Raw genomic sequence first — 5,972 nt, 5'->3', positions numbered from 1 at the left:
ATTGTTCTATTAAGTGCAAACCCCAAAGTTTCCAGACAGTTCACCATACAACATTTCTAGTGTAGTAGCTTGTTACTGCTGTGCCTGGATTCCATCAACAACACAGGCTGGAAATACTAAACCCAGTATCTCCCAGTATAACCACTCTGACTTACCAAGGAACATCAATTCTAGATGACCCTATGAGAAGGAATCCCTGAAAAGTTACAACTGAACATTTTTTTCTCTAAGTGTGGTTATCTGCTTCTGGGAAGTAGCATTTAACAGGTACTCAGTTAAATTACTTTTAAATTAATATTTCTTGCTGCTCCCACACCACCATTGCCCCTTTGCCACATGGCTTTAGAAGTTGAGCAAGAGCATCTACACAGTGCAATATGTGGAAATAGGTCCCAAATGATTTAGTGAACCATTCCTGACAGTACCTCCTTGCATCTTAAAATAACTTTTGCTTCTGTCTGATAACATTTACTGGTTCTCTTCCAACCTCAGGCCTTAATTCAAGAAGACAGCTAGCCTTCTGCTTAGTCCAGAATAAATTATTCTGCTTGCATGGATCAAGTTAATTGTAAACTTACATGTTGATAGGAGATATGAAAACAGGCTTTGAGCATGGCACCCATCCACATCACTTCTCAGTCACTGAACAAAGTGTCCCTGGCCTTCCAAGAAGAATGTGCATATAAACACATCAAGTGCTAGGGAGGAACACAGAACAGACATTTCTTAATTAATAGCTCAATACACTATGTGCTATTACACTGGAGTTTTAAAGTAATCTGAGTGTTTTCACCCCCAATATAAGATGATAAAAAATAGTTTTGCATTATTAGCAAGATGTGTGTTATGACATAACATAGATTCATTGGCATAAAAGCCAAGTTTGAAAAGTCCACATTATCTTCCTGGGATGAAATAAATGACAGATAATATTCCTACTTTACAAGTAGTAATTGGATCCAGCAGAATAATAGTTTTCATCTCGAGTGGGAAAGAAATTAGAATTATTACTTTTCTCTCCTATATATTTATTGTCCTTTTCCTTGGAGCAAAAGTTATTAGTGTGTCCAGGAAAATTAAATACTGCTATCTGAAAAATAAGAGATGTTAATGAAACATTGGGGTGAAGCAAAATTGAACAGATCATTCAGATCTCACCTGGCAGGATAAGACTCTGCGCACAAAAAGCAAGGATGTTGACCTGCTTAAACCTTGTCACTTTGGGTGCTTACACAAAAGCAGAAAGTGTTCTGTAAGAGAAAAAAATAAAGGAGACATAGAAGAAAAGTAAATCATCAGAGAAAGGATTTCAGATGTTAGATACATGAAAATCAGTTGTTTTCCTCTATTTAATTCCTACATATAGAAGTCAGTATAGAGTTTATATTATAAATCACATTAATGAAAAGGATGTTAGAACAAGCAGTCACCTCCAGGAAACAGAGGAAGATTTGTTTATATATTCCCATAAGCTTTCTTCATCTTCAGGCTCATTCTCAGGCTTCATCCTTCCTGAGAATTTCAGCACAAGTGCTTATTATTTTTGGAACTGATTTCTGCACTCAAGTCCTTGCTTCTATAATGTTTTCCCTTCCCTAAGCTTTCTGTTAAAAACTTGGGGTTTAGAGAGCATACACAGATTTCAGAATGCAAATAATTGTTTTTAAAGGGCTATAACACAAATAGAACACATTTTAAAGAAGATTAAGTCCTTCCACTACTTACCAACGTTTTCCAAAGCACCATAACACTAGCAGAAAACATACAAATCTATATTTATCCTGTAGTATTTTCTTTCCATTTTCAGTACACAAGTAACATTCTGTTGAATAGGAAAAGTATTTTATTGTAAGCATTTTATGAAAAGCAAGTGTCGTTATCAAATGCCAACATTTTAGGGCCAAGTACCTGTCAAAAAAACTACAAATATTTCATGCCTACTAATTTAAGCAAAAAGACTAGAGGATGCTAGAGATACTAGATCTCAGTTGTTCTTGGGTTAGCTGCTAATATTTCCATTGAAACATTAATATGATTTAATGTGTTAGAAATGTACTGTTCATTTCAAAGAATGTGGTATCAGAACTCAGAAGTTCTCTTTGAAGAAAGCTTTGGCAAAGAATAATCAGGGTAGTCCCCACTTCAAACTTTTGTTTCTTTTCAGTATTTCTCTGAACAAGTGGAAGCTTCTGTAAACTAAGTATTTCTAAAAGAGAGGATACAGAATAGCAAAATTCCTGAAGTTCATCATAAGTAAATCTATTAAAAATTAAACTCTCTAGCTACAACTCTATTTAAAGTCTTGAAGACAGCAATTTTTCCTAGCAAACATTCTATACCAAAAATCAGTGGTACTTTCATTCTTCACACTTCAGCACTGCAAGGTCATTTGCTACTCTACAGCCTTTTGTGTAATCCTCTCTTGTCCTATTAATTGCTGACATGCATTTTAAACCTGTAATGCTGATGCATAATCCCTAAAAACAGCCTTCACCAGGAAGGGAAAGGAGCAGGGGAATAATCGGCCTTTGCCCAGTACTCTTTGTTTATGAGGTGTTCGTTTATCATTCAAATAAAATTCATCATTGAACAATTCAGCGTTTATCAAACACATCTTCCAGAGAAAAGTAACATGTTTGACATGTTGGAAAACACTAAGCCAAAAAGGTGACTCCACTAGGAAAATGCAAAACTATAAGCAGAGAAAATATTAAACTCCAGAAGGTGAATTTAAATTCTCTGTAAGCACAACACTGGATTGTGAGTGTGAATAGGAATCACCCCTGTGCTTGCCAGAAGGGGGCAATAATGACACTGTGCTTGCATAGTCAGCTATAGATTTAGAGTACTGGGGAGGATTTAAGCATTAAAAAAATTAAATCTGTAGAACTGCACTTGTACTGCTAACTTCTTATGGCACTTTTCATTTCCCACTAACCCCACAGGAGGCAGAACAAAAGTAACCTGCATCCTACAGTTGCCTCTCTCGAGTTTTCTAAGAGAAATTCTATGAAGCAAAGCCAAGACTAGACTGTTTCTCTGATCCACTTTTTTAAACCACACTTTCATACCTACTAAATGCACTAAAGAGGTGGTAGATGGCTATCTGTGAAAAACCTAACAACAGCTGAACAAACAATTTTGTAGATTTAGGTGACCATCTAACTCAGTAGAACACAATTCTGTTTATCAGATAAATAAGGCAAACACAATCATTTGATGAAGCACAAACAAAAAAGTAGCAATAAAAGTTACTAATCCTTTAATCCAGCATAAAATACTGCAGCTTTAATAGCTACAAAAAACATTTCTCAGTCTGCAAAAACACAACACATTCCAGTGAAACATTAAATAAACCAGTAAGGACCATCCATCATTACAGCTCTGGTTTGTTACCCTTCATGTAATTTTGATTGAAAAAAATACCCATAACATTGCTCAAAATCCATTTAATATGACCTACTTCAGCATTCCTTGCCAGCAGGAGAGAAAAACCTAACTCCTTAAAGTAACAATTTTGATATAAACAGGTAATACAGCATTCTAGTCTCTGGAATTTGCAAAATATTGAACCAATTTAAAAAAAAACACCCATTTTCAGCACTTTTTTAACCAGTCTGCCCAGCACTTTACTAGGCCTTTTTACTACCTTTTCAAGATGTACATATTCTGTCAGGATAGAAAATCCTAACTTCTTAAAGTAACAACTTTGAGATACACAGCTAATACAGCAGCCTCTGGAACTAGGACAATATTAAACTAATTGAAAAAAAAATTATAACCTTAAACCTATTTTCAGCACTTTTTTAAACCAGCCTGCCCAGCACTTTACTAAATCCCCTTACTACCTTTTCAAGATGCACATATTGTGTCAGGGCCTAAAACAGATTAATAAATTGTGATGGCCCTGTGCAGCTCTCCCAGGTGCATTCTGCCACTGCCCTTCCTACAGCCCAGAGTTTTTACCCTAAAAATTAACTATATAGATATTTTGCTACTAAAATAGCCAGCTCTCTGTTGCAGCACATATTGCAGTTGAGACAACCACGATAAACACAACACCATCAAACAATTTCAGAAAGCTCCAACCCATACACAGTAACACCTTGCCATATCAGAAGCCTTCAAGGGTCAGCCCATACAGACAAACCTCACCTCAGGAGGCTGCAAGCCTCTGCCCTTCTTGTTCTTTAGCCCAACATTTTAATACTCCTTATTGCTGATGCACTGCACCTGTGAGCCCTCTGCTCCCTTTGGTGATTGGTCAGTAACCCCTCAGCACCTCCCACACTGCTCACCTGCCTTTCACAGCTGCAGCCCATTGGGGATGGGGCTCAGGCACAGCCCCACTCCCACTTCCCACAACCTGTGTGCCCACACCCAGCTGGTTCTCATTGGGGATCATTTATTTAAGGACATGCACCTCAAGCACAAATGGTAATTTGCTTGCAAAGAGAGGTGGTTAGGTAGGTAGAGGTCTTTTTTTATACTGCTACTAAAGTACTTTCATTAAGCTTAGTTTTCATCCTTAAAAAAGGTTTATAATTCCATATAATAATGAAGTTTCCAGAGGTTGGTTTTTTTTACTGTCTGTAACATATATCACAAGTGAAAGTTCAATTTGCTGTATCTTACTTTTGTTAGATCAGTTTTTCTTGTTTAATAAGATTTTCTTAACAATCCAAGTTTAAAAGTAGTAAATTCAGTTTCCCCAGTAATAAAATCCAATGAAATAAAAACAAAAGACAGCAGGATAAAACAAGCCTCTTTTCTTGAAATGTCCCTAAGCACTCGTAAAGTGAAAAAAAGCAGCTGTTTTCACTAGAGCAATAGTTTACACACTAAAGAGATGCTACATAGCCAACAATGATTTATTATTATGAGTGTATATAGAAAGGAGTCTTCCTGATTCAAAAAACATAAAAGTCAATAGCATAGCAATAAAATTTTAAGCTATTTAAAATGTGTGTAGTAGGTTTGTACCAAGGAGCAAGAATTGTTTTCCCTCCTTAACTTTGACTTAATATTCTTAAGGTCTGACCCTATAAAATCTTTCATTAAAACTAATTTTCTGTCCATGAGAAAATCTAGTTTTCTACAGCCACTGGTGAACAAATACCTCAGGAACAGGCTGTCTTTTCAATCCAAAGAGCTTCAGCATTAACTAAAATATCTAAAAAGTATTTTATTTCTGGAAAATTAGCTTATAAATCAGAAAAGAAGGCTTTGGAACTCTATTAATTAGCAGCCGGCTCTGCATAACATTGGTTCTAGCATGTTCTTAGTGCAAAAAATACACATTCCCATAAATTTCAACATCACTCTGCTTTCCTGCCGCATTTCTCTAAAATAGGTATTTATGGAAGACATCTACTCAAAGAGTAGAAGAAATATTTGGTAAATGCATTGGAGCAGGTAACTCACTTCAGAATAATTAGTGCATGAAGAAAAATCAGATGGTCACATTCCAAATGTTAAGTAATCAAAAAATGCTATTTACTTCAGCTTCACAAAACAGGTGACACTGCAAGTCATCTAGTCATTACCTCTGTAATATATAGGATTATAGTAATTCATGCTTATTTTTAAAATAAAATTAACTCAATGCCTTATAGTTGTGACTATCAATTAATTCAAAGTTTTGTATTCTGTGGACGATTAGCTGTAAAACAAAATCAAGTTAGCACGAGGGTTTAACAGGCTGTGTAAATAACATTGGAGGTTGGGGGTTTTTTTAATAATGTCTGTAGAAATGTGACTGAGGATCTTTTAGTCTTACAACCCTTTTTTCCCCTAGGTACAACTATAAAAATAACCAAGATGGATCATAGGTTACGGTGATTGCTGTGTTTGATCCAAATATGCAATGTATCTGCCATCATAATTAGAAAAACACAGTTTGGGAGCCCAATTGTGGAATTCCTTCTTAACTTTGCACCTCCGTGAGGCTGAGTCCCTCACACAGACCGGGC

At 36.0% G+C, this 5,972-nt stretch overlaps 1 long non-coding RNA gene across 1 annotated transcript; it reads right to left on the bottom strand.

Moving 5' to 3' along the window:
• Positions 1-329: 329 nt before the first annotated feature.
• Positions 330-1,483, bottom strand: LOC132074836 (uncharacterized). The gene is made up of 3 exons (XR_009418662.1): positions 1,431-1,483; positions 1,159-1,250; positions 330-698 (listed from the first exon to the last, which is right to left on the bottom strand). It is a non-coding gene; the product is annotated as an uncharacterized LOC132074836 (long non-coding RNA).
• Positions 1,484-5,972: the final 4,489 nt, after the last annotated feature.

The sequence above is a fragment of the Ammospiza nelsoni genome, chromosome 6 (assembly GCF_027579445.1).
Source record: "Ammospiza nelsoni isolate bAmmNel1 chromosome 6, bAmmNel1.pri, whole genome shotgun sequence".
NCBI classification, from domain to species: Eukaryota; Metazoa; Chordata; class Aves; order Passeriformes; family Passerellidae; genus Ammospiza; species Ammospiza nelsoni.
Note: the sequence above shows the minus strand (reverse complement) of the source record. Positions and strands in the feature narration are given on the sequence as shown.